Raw genomic sequence first — 19,524 nt, 5'->3', positions numbered from 1 at the left:
CGGGGAGCAGCAGGATTCAGCTACGCCAAGCCATCTGAACTTCTAGTGCCAGCTACAGCGTGTAAGAGAGAGCTCAGCTTAATTTTAGATCTGGGGTAGAGTAAGAGGAGTTGCAATGAGAAAAATGTGCATATTTCTAATTGTTTGGAGCGTGTTTGATAGAGAAATTGAAGAAACCACCAGCACCACCACCTTTTCCGAGCTGCTGCTCAGGCAGGAGCAGTAGGTGAAGACCAGTGAGACCAGCACTTGACTACGCGTGCTTCCCTCAAGTTATTAATGCCTGCTTCTCAGTCTCAACAGGAACAAAAGCCGAAGGGGAATTGCTCCTGGCACCTCAAAAATGTCCCTGGTCACACGAGGCTATGCATTACACCTGACATGTGCACACCCCTGCATCGACCCCTTAGTGCCAGCCGTCCGTGCCACCTACAGGCTGCAATTATCTATTTGTATTTGATTGAAATCTCTCTACTCTCCCCATCCATTCCCTAGTGCCTCCCTCCCCGAAGTGTTTAGGAGCCAACCAGACCCCTAGTAATTCTACGGGAAGGTTCGGAGGTAATTTTAGAATCACACAATTAGGGGAACAACTTTACTGGGATTCAGAAGCACTTCAAGGAGCTACAATCAACCAGTTAACAGGAAAATGACAACACATTTGATGGCAAAAAAGGATACTGACACTGAAATACTGTCAGCCGAGGTCTCCCAGAGTTGTGCCCACACGGGATTGCCCATTTAGGTCCCCGAGAGGCCCAGGGACACCAACTTGAGCCCTGACAGGGTCTCACATGGGAGTCGTCCTATTTTCTGGAGAGCCACCCTGTGAGGCAGCGTGTGTGTATTCAGCAGATACAACAAACCAAAAAAGAAACACCCAGCAGATGGCCCTGGGGGTTGCTGTTTGGGCTGGGTGCTGGCTTTGCCAGGAGGCAGAGCTGGGCCCTTTCTCCAGCCCATGCTCCCCTGCTCCCTGGCTGGGGACTGCGGCAGTCCCGCACCCTGCGGCCGTCCCTCTGCCCAGGACAGGCCCGCTCCAGAGCTGTCACTCGGAGCCGGGGGCATGCCGGTGGCTGACGGGTGCAATGGGGCACTCAGCGGGGCCGTACGAGCCGCTGCTGCTTCACGGAGGGCAACAGCTCACCTTCCCCGGCCGGCAAGGGGGCTGCTCTCCCATGCCAGCCCCAGCACCACGAGCCACTCCGCAGGGTGGGAGGGCAGCTGGTGAGATGGCAGCCCTGGCCGTGCCACCTAAGGTCTCTATCACCTCTTCTGGCAGGCGTTTCAGTGCAGGAGATCATCCATCCCCTACCAGCCCCAAGGGAACTGCAGGTTTTTCCACCAAGTCAGCGGCTTCCTTAGAACCGAGACCCTCTGCAACAGGGCGCAGACACAGGTCCTTCAATTCCATTTTATGATTTTAGCATCTTCGTCTCACAGGCAAGGCATTTTTAAACCCTGGTTCAATTTTAAACAGCGGGAAATGTATTTTGATACGTTTTTTAATAGTGGTAAGAAGAGAAAGGGGAAAATAAAGGGAATTGGGAGAATAAACGGCACAGAAAACTGAATGCCGTATCTGTAAAACAGTACGCGGTTTTCACGCAGAGCTGATTAGCATGAACCAAAGGGTTTAAGAAAGCGAGAAGGATGGTGCTAGGGGGAGAGCAGAACACCACCGCTAACACAAAGGCCTTCATCCCTAGCACTTAACGTCCCTTCTTCCCTTGGCTGCTTCCCTCTTTGTGTCTGTTTTCCTAAATGGGAAATCACAACAGCCTCCTTACTCATAGTTAGGACAACCCCTGTCCCTAACGGGCATGGTCAGCACACCTACTGCACACCCCAGTGAGAGGTCTGGGCCAGAAGGGCTCCCAGAGCTTGGCCCCACCGTGTGTCAGCGTGCCAAAACCCTCGTGCTTCCCTGCACCATGCCGGCTCCATCTTCTTCAGTCTGACGGCAAGCTCCCGAGTCACTTCCACAGCAGCTACCTGAGTGGTGGGGGAGTTTCGCTGCTGGAAAACCCTCTCCTGAACGGCTGCAGTCAATAAAGGCAGGCAGAAATCTGTGCCAGCTCACCTTCACGTGCTGGGCCAGGAGCTCTGGCAGCTCAGGAGCTGGCTCAGAAATGATGAAGCCGTTCTTGCTGCATGGGGAGCAGCTTCTGGAACAGGGGCAGGGGACAGCTGGGCACAGCAACCTCCTCAACCATGGCACGGCAGCTCACAGCCACCTGCAGGCAAGGGCCCTGAGAAGGAAGCAGCAGTAGCGAGGGACGCCGTGGGCCGCGGTCGACATTAGCACAGGCTCCATCAGGCACACACGTGTGCGGGGCACACAAACACGTGGCTGCGTGCCAGCCCCTCGGGGTTCTGTTTACATCCGCCTTATCCCATCCCACCCACACGCAGGGCTTGCAGCCCATACCACTTTTTCTCCTGGCTGTTCCAAATTCTTCTGTGTTTGCCCCAGCTTTTTACGGAGGGGGGTGCCTGTATAGCAAGTAATGGGCCAACCTGGGAGGGAAGGCTTCTGCCAGCTGTGAGCGCTGTGCCCAGGCCGGGCATTTTGGCACCGGGGAGCCGGCTGCAGTGGGGTGCAGGGCAGGCACACGCTCATCCCCTCTTCTCGGCCCAGAGGCTCTGCTGGGGACAGTGCGAGCGACTCGTCCGGGAGCAGCCGGCTGCCAGCCGGCCACGCTGGCCGTGCTCCTTTGTTTCTCGGTCTTTCTCTCAGGGCTGTGCACAGAGGGAGGCTGAGGCGTGTGCATTGCAGCTGGGCTCCGTGCCCACAAAGCAAGCAGGGAAGGAGGTGGCTGAAATACCGGCAGGGCAGCTTGCTTGCAGCGAGGGAAGAGGCAGCGTCAGCGCTGGCACTGCACTGGAGATGGAAGTGGGCTTCCCTGGGGAGACCGGGGTGCCCGAGTGAGTACCGCAGGATCAAGAAGTTTGGGTTGTATTTCAAACCTCAAAGCTGTCACTGCTGAACAGCCCCTAATATGCTTCCTCTGGAGAGGCACGGCGCTGTGGTAGGACCCGCTGGAAAAGCAACAGGCACAGTGTACCCAGAGAGCCAGCAGCACCCCTGCGAGGGGTCCCGCAGCAGCGGCTCTCAGGCAGCTCTGCTGCTGCCCACCTCCAGCACCCCTATAACCCCGGCAGCCCCGGAGCTGGGGGCTTGGCAGAGAGGAGCTCAGCCCACAGTGGCCCAGGTGTAGAGCAGGGTCCCAAGCTAGCGCTCTGGGGCTGCTCACCCTCACCTTTATCCCCCTTGTTCATCCGCACTGATTTCCTTCTCTCCAGACTTTATGTATTTATGCTTAGCTGTGGCTATGCCCCCCGGACTACATGGGTCACTGGGGCTCAACAAACAGTTAAGGAAGGGTCGTGCTGACAGCAGCACTCAGCCATGTATTAAATGCAACAACAACTGGAGCCCGCTATTTGTACCGCAGAAGGGAAGGAGCAAATTACAAAGCGCCCTCTCCGTTTGGCTGGTGGCCGGCGGCTGCTCCTGCAGCGCTGCCTCGGAGCCCTGTTATTTTATCACCACCATCTTTACGAGTGGCGAGTGCTCTTTCCCAGGGAACGAGCAGTGGCAGCTTTGCAGCCTGCCGGAGCAGCCGGCGAGCTGACACCAGTGGCCGGCGCTGGGCTTTTCACGGCCCCTCCACTTCCACGCGGGGCGGCGAGCCGTGTGCTGACCCAGGGAGAAATTAGCTAATTGAAGCCGTGCCGCCAGGGCGCTGAACACTGGTCACTTCAATCAATCTCCTGCTGCTTCCCCTCACCTCCATCTCCTTCTCGCCACCTTCCCCACGCCTCTGTCCCCCATACTCGCCCGTCTCCTCCTCAGCCCCCCTTTCCCAAACTGTCTGACTTCTAATCCCTCCAGGGCGATAAAAGCGGGACCGACAACAAAGGGAAGGCGACAGGAAGCCCTGTTATTTATCTTTTGTGCCCTCCCTCCCTCCCTTGGCCCCAGGTAGGTCCCTGGGCAGGGGCCAGGTCCCCTCGGCAGCGGGGTGCCGGCGCTGGATGGGGTGGGAGCGGGCTTCTCCCCCTCCCCGCGCCCAAGAGGCGCTCGTCTTTCTCCCAGCAATTACCACGGATGATTTATGTGGCCAGTCGAGAGGGCCTGCCAGGGTTCTTATTTCATCTCTGAAAAAAAAGGGACTCTGCTGGAATTTTATCAGGGAGCCCGGATTAAATTGACAGCTGCCTTTTGTTTTGTTTTTAAAGACCTTCCCTTCGGAGCGTCGCGCACTGCCTGGAACGAGGGGGGGACGCGACACCGAGCAGAGGGTCACAGCCCCTCCTGTAAGGGAAAAGCCCATTTCCCTCTCTCCGTGCACGTTTTAAGCGAGGCCATTTTTAAGGAGCCGACATCTGAGAACGCTCCCCGCTCCCATCAGCTCCAAGCAGCGTTTTATTTCACTTGACTGCAGCCACCAAGGCAACAGCTTTTCCTCCCCGGTGCCAGCTGACGGAGGGCAGTGCCGAGCCTCCATCCCCACATGGCAGCAGGCACCGAGCGCAGCTCCAAGCACATGGACAGACTCCGACAGGACTGACGGAGCCTTCAGCCTGCCGGCAGCAAGGGGCACGAGCGAGTATTTAACCACGTCTCTGCCTCTTGCTGTTATTTCCATTAGTGGCCGGCTCTTGCACACCGGCCATTTAAAGCGTTGGTTCTTTTCTTGCACGACGTGGGCTCCCTGTAGGTGTTTGCGCGGCGCCGTGTAGCACGGGGACGTACGATTTCTGAAGGTGCGGCTCTGGTCCTGAGAGGGCTCGACCTACACGCTGTGCCTGGAAAACAGGTCGGGGCTTGGTACAGAGCGGGGGGCTTCCTCCGCACCGGGGGGTGGGTGTGGGGAGGAGAAGAGCACGGTAATTGCGTGTAAAGAAGTGACCGGGATCACAAAAGGGAGCCGAGCAGCCCAGTGCCGGCACGGGAAGGTGACAGGAGCCGCGCAGGGCTCACACAAAGGAGAGGCGTGTCTCACCGCAAAGGGCTCTGTCAGCCTGCAGCCCCGTCACTTCCCCGGCACACGTTCAAAGTGTTTCCAACAAACTCGCCTCCCCAGACGCAGGCTCCAGCCTCTGCTGTGCTTTTCTACTGACACTGTCGTCTCTGCAGGTGATCCTCTGCCTGCCCTCGCTGTGCGGAAGGGCTGGGCGTGCATTGGGGGGAACAAACCCACAGACAGGATAAATGGTTTTCTTGCTTACTCCTTCCTGCCCCCCAACACCACTGCTCCCCTCACTGAGCCCCAGAGCTCCCAGCTCCCCTGCCCTCTCACCTCACTCTCCCAGGCTTTTTGCCTGTCCCCAGGCGTACCCGGCACTACAGAAGCGGTACAGAAAAAGGGCCGAGAAAGGAAAAGGGAGCGCAGCCCCCCCGCAAAGCGGCGCCGCGCCTTTGCCAAGCCCCTGACCCAGCTTTGTGGGCTTCAGCAGCTTGCTAACGGCGCAGCTACAGCCGTGCGGCTCGCTGGGTGACACGCAGATGTGTCCTCTTTGGCTGGAGCTGCAGGAAAGCCAAGGCTGACACAGTCAGGATGTTCTTTGCGCTCAGAGGGAGAAGAGGAAAACAAAATCAGTGTCGGAAACCAGTTGACCGCTGTGGACCCGTCCTTAGCACAGACTCAGTAAAAGCACTCGGCTGCACCAGGACCTTTTTTTGTGGGTGCTGTGAGATGCTGGCTCGTTCAGAGCACTGGTATCTTGGTCAAAGCAGCACCCTCAGCACCAGGGCCTGAATCCCAGCCCCGCTTTCAGGGCTAACAAACGAGCAGTCACATCTCCAAGGCTGTAGTTAAGCACCTGAGGAAAACTGGTGGATTTTTCTGAGGTCTTAGCACCTCTGACTGATAAAGATACTGCTGCTCCTGAGACTCGCATCCCTGAAAAACCAAGGCAACTCCTAGGGAGCTACCCAATGCTGGAGGCTGCTGTTTGGGAACACGAGCAGCAGCCACGGCGGTGTGCTGGCTGCTGGGGATACCGTGCCCCGCTCCTGGTGCCAGGGGTGAGCACGCTGGCGTTCAAGGACCAAGGCAGTGCCTTCGCCACCAGCCTCGTAAAGATTTCACCAAGACCAGTTGCTCCTCCCCATCCCTGGCCACGTTTATCGCTTGGATAAACGAGGAGAGCTGGATACTCCCTGTTACATGAAGAGGGTTATGCTAATGTTATGCTAATTCGGCGCATCCACACAGCCCCGCTGTAGGGCTGCTTGCTGGTGCCCAGGCCTTCCCCGTGCTGCGGGAAGCGTGACGGGGAGGTGGCACGGGGAGCACGGCGAGGATGATGAGTGTAATGCGGGGAGCCCCCGGTTCCCCTGGGTGGGCTTTGTTCCCCCTGCGGGTCAGTGTCCCGCGGTGCAAGGCTTCGCAAGGCTGCCAGGCTCTCAGCCCCAGAAATAGCGCGTCAGGCAGCCGAAAAACCAGCGGGGAGGGGGAGATGCAGATAAAAATAGCGAGAAATGTTGATTGCATTGTTACTGCTTCAATTAAGCTCAGACACTTCAGCCTGATGAGTCAACAGCAATGACAAGAGGGCACGGCAAACAGGAGCGACCGCAGAGCAAAATGGGTTTACCAGTGCCATCGGCGCGGAAGGCAGCAAGGTCCCCAAGCAGTAACACCCCCTGAGCAGGGCTGATGCTGCACCCCCCGGCTCCTGCTTCCCTGCCGTGAGCTGGCAGAGCAGGGACTGTGGTCAGGGCAGAGGCACAAGCACAGCGTGTGCTGGGCGAGGGGGAGGCCAGGAAGAGGTTTTCCTGCGGTGGGGTGGGGGCAGCCCCCGCTGCCCTGGTTGTCCCCTCTTTGCGGCTCTGAGCAGCAGAGGGCAGGCTGGCAGGCAGCTGGGTGGAAGGCAGGAAAAACTCTCCGGTGACCTTTGGACTCAGAAATTACTGCTGTGGCTGTCTGTGTCGCCCACTACAGAAAGAAATGTCTGAAAAGAAAGGCAGGGAAGCAGTTGGTCACAACTTCAAGCAGCCCGTCTCGCCGCCTTGCCGCACCCGCCCTGGAGAATGTTCACCTCCCTTTGCAAAGCGACTCACGACACGGACACCACCGGCGTTTATTTCAGGGCCTTGCAGCTCGTGTCCCAGCTGCACAGCACGACAGGCTCGCAGGTAAAGGCTTCCTTAGCTTAGGATCTTCTCTCTGGCAGCAGCCAGCCGCGAGCGCTTAGGCAAAGCGTAAAAGGAACAAGGGGAAGAATACAGCAAGCCTTCCCCTGGGAGCCCTCCCAGCTTCCAGCAATCAGAGGATGAGGAGCCTCCCGTGATGGAGGCTGCATCTGTCTAGCACGCTCTCACTGTCGGCTGCAAACCTCTCCTTCGTGCATTTATCCCGTACCTTTTACACACAGCCCCTGCAACAGTGTGCGGCGGGGAACTCTGCGCATTAAGGTGGGAGACAAAACAAAACAAAACAAAGCAAAGCAAAGCAAAACAAAACTTCCTTTTGCTTTAAAGCTGCTGCCCACTCCTGTGCTGCTGGAGTACTCCAGAGACACTACAAATCTCGTGCTCTTTTTTCTTGATGCTGGGGAGACCTCACATGTGCTGCAGTTCCCTGCGCACCCAGCCCCTCCTAGAGTTACAGCTGTGCCTCCTTTACTGAGCTGCTCTTCAGGCGGTTCCCCCCTGCCCGCAGCTGGCTACCTATCCAGTGGGGCAGCGATACACAATTCCACCACGATGCTCTGCTTAGCTTCAGAAGGTCCCTTCTGAGCCTAGAGGCCTGTCCTTTGCAGGGCTCGGGATTCCCGTGCCCACCAGCAAGGTGCAAGCAGCGCTGCCGGCTGCCTTCGGCTCCTTTTCCGAGGCAGGAGGAGCCCTGCCGGGTGTGGGGCTGGCTGGGGTGGGATTTGAGGCACCAAGAGCCATCCCCCACCAAGCACCCCTGCCCCAGATGAGCGCACCTGAGCCCATCCCACAGCGCCGGGGGACACACACCACACGGCCGGCTGCGCCGCGGGGACACAGCTACCTGCTGCTAGGACACGAACCTGCCAGGGAGGAAGGGAGCTGGCACGGGATCAGAGCGAGTCGAGTTCGAAAGTCCTCAGACCGTGTGTTTGCACATGCATGGGGCCAGGTCCAAGGCTCACAGTCCTTCTGGTAGCTGTTCATCAAAACATTTGCATTGCCAACGTGGACAGCGTTCATTAAAATCTATGTTTAGTTTGCGAGGATCACGCCAGACTGTTCAAATAAATGACCCAGCGAATTAATCTCTTTTCCTAATGCTATCTCCTGATATTTGGGATGACTTCATGCCAGATATCCTGCTGAAGAAAAGCGCGGCGGGCTGGGGGAGGAGCAGCGAGGGGCTGCTCGGGGAAGAGCCCAGGCTGCATTCATTCCTCCTCGCTCCCTTGCGAGGCCCTTTCCATCACACTACTGAGCGCAGCACAATTAGTGAAAAGGGCCCGTTTCTCCTCCAGGAGCCGAGGTCCCAAAAAGGTAGGGCTTCAACATCATTAGCAGTTCATCTTCTTAAACCTCCGGGCAGCCCCTAGGCAGATCCCCTCACGCAAGCCCCGCACCCCTCCCCCTTTTTGGTGTCTGCTTATCAAACTAATGAAGCACATCCAGACTGAAAGGTCTTGGGGTAGAAGACAGCAGCTTAACCATGATTCAGTACATGTCCCTTCCCCTCCTCCTCTTTATCAAATAAAGCAAGCAGAATTTCCTACACTTAAATGGAAGGGAGGAGGAAGGAAGGAGGCTGAGGGGAGGGAGACGTTTGTCTAGTAATTCCCTGCAGAAGGAGATGTCTGTTTACTTTCTTTGACTGAGCACTTGCATATTAAAAAGCCCCAGCTCCTTAGCGGGCAGGATTTAGCAGCGCCGCGGCTTCCACCGACAGGGCAGAGCCAGCGATGCCTGCTCCAGGTAGCTGGAGGATAACCACGTCCTGCGGCCTTCCCCTCGCCTTCTCTGGGACCGCTGGGTGCAGGCAGCCGGCCGGAGGGTGCTGCGAGCTCAGCACCAGGCGGTGGGAAGGATGCTGCACGTGCTCCAGCCCCAAAGCGAGAGCGGCCCCGGCAGAAGCAGTGACAGCACAAGGAGGCTCCGTTAGTGTCCTGCCATTCGGTGGGAGCCGGAAAGGCGAATCCCAGCTTTGGGTAAAAACACAGAAACATCTTTCATCGTGTCACTGACCTAAACAGAGATGGCTACTTCAAGGCAAGTGGAAAAGAAAAAAGGAGAGGAGGAAAAAGGAGCCCTGTTCTTATAGCCCTAGGACTTAGAGGCACGCTTTTAAACGTGTTTGCAAAGACATTTGTGCATGTTGGTGAAAACCTGCTGCTCGTCTGAAATCGAGGAACACAAACACGAGGTGCTGTGAGCCAGCTGCTGTCACGGCACCAGCTCTCTTCCTTCTCCTGGGTCAGCAGGAAAGGGCTGCAGGAGTAAAAGTCCTTCTTCACACTGAAAAATAAGACTTCTCACCAAATGAACTGGATATACTTTAAAGGGAGCTTCCTAGGGATAACTCATTGCCACCAGCACTTGCAGCTGTGTGAGTGCCTGCTGTCGAGGGACCAACAAGCCGCCTCCAGTTCAGGCTGCCAGAGAGAAGAACCTTCATTTAGGCCCCAACAGAAACTCCCCCTGCCCCCTGACATGAGCCCATCCTGCCTCTGCAGCACCAGGCTTGTTTCTTCTGAGACAAGGCAAAGGCAAAGCTCAATTGATCTACCGCATCTGCTTTGAAATCTTACTGTGTCGGAGAGACTTAAAAACCCCTACGTTTTGTCTCCAGAAAGGCAGGGACCAGATGAAAGCAGCCCCAAATCCCGTGCATGTATCACCCTCATCACAGAACAACCACGCAGACTTCAACGTTGACCGAAACCCAAGGAATATACGAGACCATTTTTAAACAAATTTAAAACAATCTTACAAATGACAGGTTTTGGTTCCCACTAATGTAGATTAATGGTCATTTCCATCCATGCAGGTGGGATCAATGTTGGACTAGAGCAGCAAAAAGAAAAAACAAAAAAACAACAACAACAAAACAACAAACTGGACACGGGTGGCTTGGGGAAGTCCTCCCTGGTGGGCATGAGGTTTGCAGGGAGCCAGCCCCGACACCGCTCAGTGGAAATCTGCCTGCAGGCATCAGCAGCTCCACCAGAGAGTGACACCCGGTCCTGTTTGCAGGTCCGTGGGTCAGCCGGCTTAGCGAGGTCACAGGCCTGGGCTGTGCTCTCCTGCCTTTTTCTCTCGGCTGTTTGCTATGCAGAAATAACCAGCGACCAAAAATAACAGCACGACAAAAGCAAGGTGGCGTCAGACAGCAAGACTCCCGTAGAACTTGCACAGATCTTTCTCCGGTTCAAACGTGGGCTGTGCCATGTGTGAAATTGAAGCCAGTGCCTTATTCTGGCCTTGGTTTGTCCAAAACACTCCAGAATTGGTCCCAGCTGGGACTGACATCCTCTCAAGGGCCCATGGCCAAAAGCAGATGTAGGTGTCTCCTGCTGGGACCCCCTTGCTGGGACCCCAGAGCCAGCGAGAGCAAGACCAAGCAGCTGCCCAGATTTTAGCTGCCCAGAGCCACCCTTGCCCCTCACTTTCCCTAAACACTGTATCCAGGAACAGAAACACGTAAAATGCTTTTGTGGAACTCCACAGTATCTGTGCAGACTGAAAAATACACCTCCTTGTAACTGCTGGAAGTGCTGGAAACTCCTCTGCCTCTCCCACAGAGGACCCACGTCTAGCGAAGAGTCTCCCAGTATCATTTCTCTCCGTGATGCCACTTCCCACCACTACTTCAATTAACAGATAACTCCTGAGGGCTACACACAGTGTCAAAACCCCATACTCCTTGTCTCACAAAGTACCTGCTCTTTAAACTGCCAGAAGAAATATCCAACTTTCAACTCCATAACAAAATTTGCTTTATTTTTTCCCCTCAGAATCCCTCAGATATTCTTGCACTATAGGCTACCCCTCATGCTTCATAGCACAGTATTAGACACAGCGGAATCTGCACAGCAGCTTTTGTAAAAATTGCTGAAATTTTACAGTCTGAAAACATTTCTCCAACACCATCCTAGCCCCGTGGATGTACCCAGCTGACCTTGTGCATGTGAAGGCTGCTAAGGTAGCTCTGGTGCCCTGCGTGATGGGAGCTTGCAGGGCTGGTGGGCGCTGTGCTCGCTGACCTTCAAGCAAGCCCAGAAGTTGCTCGGTGCACATGCCTGCACCGGTGAGAACAGCTTTATGAACACGTGGTGGGTAGAGAAACTCACTGCAGGAGGGATTTGCTTCTCAGGGCAGGCACCACCTGGACTGCCAGCTCTCTCTCACATTCCTTCGTGGCTCTTCTTTGTAAGATGTATACATGACGCTCCACACCAAACCCAAATGTCTATGTGCTTTGAAATCTCTTCTCAACCGCTCCACAGCTTGAAGGGAAAAGCTGAAGGGAACATGGGGCCAATGCTTAGCCCACGGTGCAAAGCATTGCAGAGGATTCTTCTGAGTTCTTGAGGGTTTAACACACCCATTGTATTTACAGTCCGCTCCCCGTTACCATGCTGCTTGGCCTCTTTAGCATTTTAGCTCAAGCTAAAAGCTTGCTCCTCCCTGCACAGAAGACCTGCTTCTTACCGTCATTACTGCGTGCGCCTCACGGCTGTTAACACTCAGGCACCCTGAAGTTAAGCCTGCTGAGTCAAAACCGGGGCAACTAATGGGAACTTTGTCATCAAGGCTACCCTGGGGAAACTCTGCAGCTCCTCAGGAAATCTGTGTGAAAATAAGCCGCAAATACATGCAAGCACAAAACACACACACACAAGGATCGTATAAACAATTTGACCGTGAGCACCCCGACACACAAACATATTTGTACAAAGAAAACACCCAGAGGCACCAGGAACACAAGCACATCTAAATGTTCTCCCTGTCTGTGCTGTCATTAGGTTTCTCCCCCTGGTAGCTGGTGCCTGGTGGCGGTGTTTGACTCCCCCGTGGCCTGGCTGAGCTGTGAGCTCCCTTTGTTCGCCCCCATGGCACGGGGTGTTGGCAGGTAAGATACAGAGGGGTCAGGAGCTGCATGGACACGGTGAGCTAAGGGAAGGAAAACCTGCACGAGTATCGCCTGAAAACATGTCTCAGAAATCTTAAGGGGAAAAACACCGTGGGCTAGAGAGTTATCCAGCGTCCAACACAGATGAGCTTGCGCTGGAAATGAGGTCCAGGATTTGCCCCCTTTTAAGTTTAGTGAGGGTGTTTGGGTTATAGAGCCTCGCTGAGTCAGACCGGCATCCTTCGGAGCCTCCTGTTTTGCCGTCAGCTTGTGTGCATTATCACATTGTAATCAGTCCAATATCCCATCTCTTATCTAAAATGTAAATACTAATTTGAGGGTTCAGGGAGAACACAGCAATTTTATTTTCGGTTTAAAAAAAAAAAAAGAGAGAGGAGGAGGCCGGCATCATAACAGTAATTTATGATTTTCCTGGTGTATTATCATCGGGTAATAAGAGCAACTTGAAACTGCCAATTATCTCATAAGAGGGGTATCACCTTTTCTATTTTGAATGACTCCATCGATAAATGCAGGCTCTGCTTGCTAACACTCCGTCACATAATCAGTGGCCTTCCAGCGGGAGAGACGAGAGCACGAGAAGGAGAGAAAAACAAGCAGCAAAGAGACGAGCGCTCCGTGCGAGCAAGCCCGGGGCTCAGCAGCAGCAGCAGCAGCAGCAGCGTGGAGCAGGGGAGGAGGAGGAGGAGGAGGAGGAGGAGGAGGGGGCTGGGAGGAATCGCCCCGAGCAGCCGGCAGGTCACACACACACAGTGTGCAACAGCAAACGGGGTTTACAAAGAGACATCTGTTCCATTACTTCGATGCATTGTGGCTAATTACATCCTGGCCCGTCTGTGAAATGACAGCCACTTATTCTCCAGTGAACCGTAAAATCTGTACATGTTCGGTGCGGGCAGTGGGGAGTAAGAGGAGTGCTGGGAGTGGGGAGGGGGGGGGAAGGATGGAGAGGGGACCGGGAGAGAGGCGCAGGAGGAGCACCAAGGACACATCCAGCACCTCTGTGGCCACTGTGGTGTAAGTCGGGAAGCAGCAAGAGAAGGAAAGCCACTCCAAAAGGCCAGCCCTAACGCAGCACTGCCATTCTGATGCCATTTTGATGCAGGGCCGTGATGCCTGCTCTGCCCCCAAACCCCTCTCCCCAGCTTTGCCTTTGCTGAGGGAGCGTCACAGTGCCAGCAGAAATGGCACCAGGCGCGCAGCGGTGCGCTTTTCCTGCAGGTTTCTGCAGCCTTCCTGCCACTGCTGTTTGTATCTCCTTTACCTGCTGGTCTGACAGCTTTGTTAGAGGCTATTATCCCCTACACCAATTTAATTTTAGCCTTGGATGAATTAAAAGCAAGGACTTCTCATCTCCCACCACCTCCCACAGATTTTTTAGAAATCTGAGGGAAGCTGCAAGAAAATAAATCTCGTCTCTACTTTTCCACATGCCAAAATGGGCCCTGTGCTCAAGCATGACTGCAAAGCACTCAGTCAGATAACACAACACAAATCAGATTTCAAGACTGAGTACGCAACCCAAGGTACAGCGTTCAGCACCATTTCAGCTAATAAGGGTTAAATCCCGATCGTAGAAGGTCCTGGCAAAAAAAAATATAAACTTTCCAGTAAAGCTGGGTTAAACATCAAATGAGGCAATGGCTGCAAAGGTTTGAAAGTGGCTTTTGCTAGGGGAGTGGTGGCTTGGCTTGACACCAGAGCAGAGCTCTCATGAAAGCATCTCTACCTGCAGCTACCTGCAGCTGCTTCTGATGCCGCATCCAGCCACATCCCCGCTGCACAGACTTCTCAGAGATGTGATGTTTTGGTGGCTCAGCTCAACAGAGCGCCGAGGTGGTGTAAGCAGCCTGCCAAACTGTTAAGGTGGCAATTAAAAGAAATGGCTACGTGGTTAAGAGAGAAGGGCAAACTAGAAACAAAGACTGGCTGCTCAGTGACAGCTGATCAGCTCTATAACCAGAGGCACTGCTTTTGTTCCAGGACTTCCCTGTTAAAGCCTCACCTTTCTGCTAATGCAATTAAAGCTTGTGGATTAGGGCAGAATTTGCTCAGTGTGATGAATTGCTCACTCCCAGAATTGAAGTAAAACTAAGTGCCATGCACAGGGAAGGAAGGTAAGGAGGACTGCTCGTATCACCTGCAAGCTGAAGCTGTAGAAATCCAATGAGGTCTAGAAACAGAATTGCAGCAGCCAAACTGAAGAGAACTAGGATGCTTTGGGATGGGATTTCTTTCTGCATTTGGTTACAGGCTAAGAGGGACATGTTAATCCATCTAAATCCCTGACCGCACCATATCCTGCAGGTGTTAGGGCCATTCAAGATGGTCAGATCTAGAGGGGAAGAAAAATACAATTAATCTCCGTTCACTTGCATGATACACAAACAGATGCAGAAAAAGGGAAGCACTGTAGGCAGCTGGTTTGTGTTCACAGCTTAAAGCAAAACCACCTGAGGCTGAAACACCAGGAAAAGTAGCACAAGCGTGATGTTTTTGCTTCAACTTTAAAACTAGCCTCTGTAGATGTTGGCAAACCAACATAACAGGGAAAAAAACATTGGGACCTAGTGTTCCTGCCAGGTTGGGAGTAAAAGTAACTGGAAAATTTAATGGATTTTTCATTAAAATGCTCACCACTTCCTCCAATTTTTGGTCTGCATTCTGTGGTTTCTGTTTTAATCCTCCTCTCCTGACAAAGGCTTCGGTACTTCTCAGGGCCAGAATGAATATTTAAAGTCACCTCACTCGTGAATCGCAGCTCGCCGCCTCTCTGGCAATAACCTGTGCACGGGGCTTGTAACATCTGGCTGTGGTCAAGCTGGGACCCTCTGGCAGGGCCTCGCAGAGAGCCCCGAGCTTTGCCTGGGGCAGCTCTGGCTGTGGGAGGCGAGCAGTGCCTCCGGACCTCCCTCCCTTTCCTCCATGAAGGCAGCAGCACCTTAGCTCCGTGTTGAGCAGAGCAGTGTCTTCAGAGCGGCTAGGGCGGCTGGCCAGGGTTTCGAAGGGTTTCTCCATGGGTAGATGCAGAATCCCCTCTGAGCCCTGCTAGCAGTTGGCACGTACCCCAGTTGGCAAAACTCCGCGAAGCTCTTCAGAAGCACCCGATTTGACTGACGGATTTAAAGCAAGGGGCTTGATATCCCTGTGCTTGACAAAACCTAGAAAGCAATTAAAATGCATCTGGGGAACTGAATGGTGTCAGTCTAACTCAGAATGGATGATACATCCATCTTACCAATTTCACTGCACAACAGGCAACCGGAGAAGGCAAACCAAGGGGAAGGAGAGGGCTGAGTGAGCTGAATTCAATCTTGCGGTGGGTTCTTCTGCCGTAACAGCTGGCGCTTAGTCTATGGATAAATACAGGATTTCATTTTCCATGGACATCAGGCTGCCTCTCCTCACCAGCCCTAAACTCACCCTCACAAAAGAAAAGCTTAACAGAAAAAGAAGCTCACAGTGTGTAACTCTACAAAGAGCTTACAAGGAAGGATTTGTAGTAAATTAATATCACCAGCAATCATATAGCTCACAGAAACTCGCAGCCTTTTGGTGTAAACTGTGATTTAGTTGGCTAACACGTTAGGTGTAAGATCCAGAGACCTCAATTACGGTCTTCCTTCCCTGCCTGTACAGCTGGAACCTCTTCCCCACACTGCCTTAATGATGAACTTAGCGTCAGCTTTGTTTTTGTTGTATGTATTGACCTATAGCTTCTGATCATTCATCTGCACATGATCTTCTTATCTTCTTCACAGCGTCTTAGCCTGCTCTGGTGTCTGAAGCACTAAATGTTTTACAGTAGGTTATCACAAGTTCAACTTAATGAGAATCAAGAAAGCGCATTGGGTGCAGGCCCAGGGTTGATCCTGAGTTCATTCTGATCTGAAAAGATTAAAAGATATATCCCCCTCCTCTATTTTATTTTTCACTTGCCTTTCACATTGTATATGGACACCCAAGGTGAGCTTTTCCTCTCTTCTCCAGCAAAAGCTACAACAACTGGAGGAGAACACATGGGTGACATCACAGGAGTCAAAAGTGAAAAATGAAGCAATGGGAGAAGGAAGGGTTTTTAATCATTCCATTTAAAATGCTGCTTCCCCCTGAGTTTGTGTAGTGTGAATTCTTGCTCATATCTATTTCAATAAGGAATGAAAAATTTGTAACAAAGGACATCTGTTCTGTAAATGCAAAGCTTCCAGCTCTTCAATAAAGATGAAAAAATGTCTCTGAGACTTTCAGGAGCTTCTCTGTCAGAAAGCAGAGATATTCTTGAGACCTATAAGGCAAAGTAAAATACACCTGCTCTCTTTGAGAATCCATCCTTCTCCCCCTACAGTTGCCTGATGTGAAAGCTTTTCAAGCCATTTTTCCCAACTATAAAATAAAGGTGACCAGCTAAGGGTTTTAAAGACACAGCTCTATGCTTCCTCCTAGGTAAATTCTTCAAAGACAAGGGAGGTATGACTGTGCAAAAGCTGAAAGCATTCCCAACAGGCAGCTGGAAAGACCAAAGTGCTAAATTCCTCCCCTGAGAACAACCATTTCTTACAGGGAGGTGCCGACGTTACGAGGCTTCCCAGTTACACCCTCCTCAGAGCTCCTGAGTTGGTGACACTTGTCCCCAAAGCAGGGCAGATGTATGCTCTGATCCTTTCTTGGGGGAGAAGCCAGTAAACCGACTGCTACTTCTTCCCTGTTGCCTGGCTGTAGTGTTGCTACCAAGGTGATCAGAGAGCAGTGCATTAAGAAACTGGATGAAAAGAGGAAAACAATCACTTTGCCTTAAAGAAAAGGACTGGAGGGGGTATTTGTCTTTAAATTTGAAGGTTGACACAAGTAGCATTTGAACTGCCTTTTAAATATTAGTCCCTCACCCAACAGAGTAATGCTGATAGAGAACTGGTTAGCTTGGGCCTTTGGAAGTTGGGTATAAAAAAGACAGGGAAGAAAAGAAAAATTTGGGAATAGATATTAAGTAATGAGCCAAAAGAGGAACACTTTTAGGTACATGAATGTGATGCTAACTAAGAAAAACAAAACCTGGAAGAGGCATTAAGAATATGTGTGCACATACACAAAATACATGGGGCTGCTACTTGCGCAACAGCTCGGATCTCCGCAGTCAAGTGCTAGGCCTTCTGTGCACAAATGCTACCTGCAAGTAAATCTGAATTGAAAACACGGAGCAAGGCAAATTGCACATACTTCACAGGTACATGCAAAAGCGACAAGTGCCAGAAGCTTCAGAAAAGCTCTCCCAGGAAACAAACGAAATGCACGCACAAAGCTGTAGCAGAAATAACACCTCATGTGTGAGCCTGTGGGCCCTGAGCCGGGGCTGAGGGGAGTGGGAAAGAAGAGGGGCTGTAGTCTGACAGAGGACAGGCTGAGCCTTCCCCTTCTGAAGTACCCATAAAAGCACACCGTAAATATCACATATGGCATGCCATCTGACTTGGGCCTGCCACCACACGGCACAATGTGATGCCATGTACTTGGATTTATTTGGTCAGCTGCAGGGGCACTAAGTGGGCTACCAGGAAGCGCATTGGGAAGGTCTGTCCTTAGAAAGCATGTTTCAAGGAATTCAGCGTGCCCCTGAGGTAGCTCGGAGGCATGGCCTGTACTTAGTTCTGATCTGTACACCAGGAGGTGGTGGCACAGCTGGGCTGCGCGGGGCCTCTGAGGTGGCACGGGCAGGAAGGGATGGGAGCTCTGCCTCCAGCCCTTGGCCACTGGCCTTCGTGCTCAGGCTTCCAGAGTGTAACACTCAGCCACCGAAACGTGTGCTGCCAGAATAAAAAACATCGGTTTGGGTCCCTCCATGAGGCTGGTTTCCAGAAGCTGCAAGCTCCCCTTCCTGGAGGTGCAGCACACACAGGGGTGGACTGCGAGTGCCCTGGGCCTGCTCCCCTATTGGTCTGGTGGCTCACAATTAGCACCTCTCTGGCCACAATTAGCATCTCTTGCTTGTGAGAGACCCGTGTCATTAGCCAGCATGGAAAGTTAATCACCTGCCCACCATTACAAAAGGGACGGTCCCTTCAGGAGGAAGGTCACTGGCTGGGACCACTGGGGGACAATGTCTGCTCTCTAAATGGTGCCCCCTGAATAATTCAACCTCCAAATCCCAGGGCTTCTAAACCTTTACAAACACAAATTCTCAGGAAGTATATACACTAAAAAATGACCCAGAATAAAATCGTCTCCCTCTGAGCCCCGGCTTTGGGATGCCATCTCTCCCGGTTAACCCCTCCCTGCCCAGCTTCCCTGCCTGCCTCACAGAGCGCGTTTTGTTGTTCCCATAGTACATTATTTGTTGAAATAAATATGGAAATAAGGCAGAGCAAGACAGCCAGACTGAAATAAATTCATCACTCATGGGCTCTCAAGGGAAGAAAACCGCGCATTTTTTCTAAATGATTATTTCTGAAGCACTGAAGGAATGGCTATATCACTAATGAGGCCAGTGCTCCATGACTGCTGATTATAAATGACCTAAAAAGAGACAAGGGGATGGTGTATGTATGTATAGGGGGATGGGGAAAGAGATGAATTGTTCTTCCTCAGGATCTGGAATCATCTCCCCAGGCTCCTCAAAAGTCTGAGAGCATCTGTGGTTCACCACAAAGACAGGCCTGGCATATTTACAGCCTCACGAGGAAGTTTGGGCTGCAGCATTGTGCTATGCTAACAAGTAAGCACACGATTCCTCTCCTCCCTTGATAGGTCACTATCTGTTCACTGCAATAATAATTAAAAAGGAAAACGAGCACTCTCAGTTGCCCCAGGGTCTAAATTACAGGTCCTGCAGGTTGATGCAGTCCGACTGGAGGCAAAAGAAGGCTAAAGCCAGGAATAAGATTCACTTGTGTCTTCTCTCACTTGCTAATTCCCATGGAAACAAGCAACTCACGACAAATGACTAAAGGATGCTTGCAAAAATCTTACTCATATGTTTTGCTGGCTACCTTCCCCCACACCTTCAGGCTGAATGATTACAGATGCATCACACATGCAGCAATCCTAGAGCATGGCTGATTTCTGAACAGGACACGATGGCCACATGCAAAGGAGGTCAGGATGCAAGCCAAAGGCAGCAAAACCAGCAGTGTGAATTCAGAGAATAACACAGCAATTTTGCTATAAAGAGCTGCTGCTTTCAGATTCCTCGTGGTATTATTTGTATCACACGATACGTAGAAGTGACAGCATCCAGAAGCAAAAGATGAACTAAGGGACAGCTTCTAACATATCATGTGACCTGCTACCCAAATCTGAGGGGACTGAGAAGATGGGATTTGCTTGTTTATCTAATGGGGTTTTATTTCAGTTTGTTTTATGAACAGAAATTGCCCAGGACACCTTGAAGAACAGAGACCCAAAAATGGGCTTCTGCAGGAACTCAGACAAAGGA

At 52.5% G+C, this 19,524-nt stretch overlaps 1 protein-coding gene across 10 annotated transcripts in view; it reads right to left on the bottom strand.

Annotated features, from left to right (window-relative positions):
* MAML3 (mastermind like transcriptional coactivator 3) overlaps positions 1 to 19,524 on the bottom strand; it is a 284,897-nt gene that overhangs the window by 50,046 nt on the left and 215,327 nt on the right. The gene's annotated exons all lie outside the window — the stretch shown is intronic.

This window comes from Oxyura jamaicensis, chromosome 4 (assembly GCF_011077185.1).
Source record: "Oxyura jamaicensis isolate SHBP4307 breed ruddy duck chromosome 4, BPBGC_Ojam_1.0, whole genome shotgun sequence".
NCBI classification, from domain to species: Eukaryota; Metazoa; Chordata; class Aves; order Anseriformes; family Anatidae; genus Oxyura; species Oxyura jamaicensis.
This window is presented reverse-complemented; position numbering and strand designations above follow the sequence as displayed.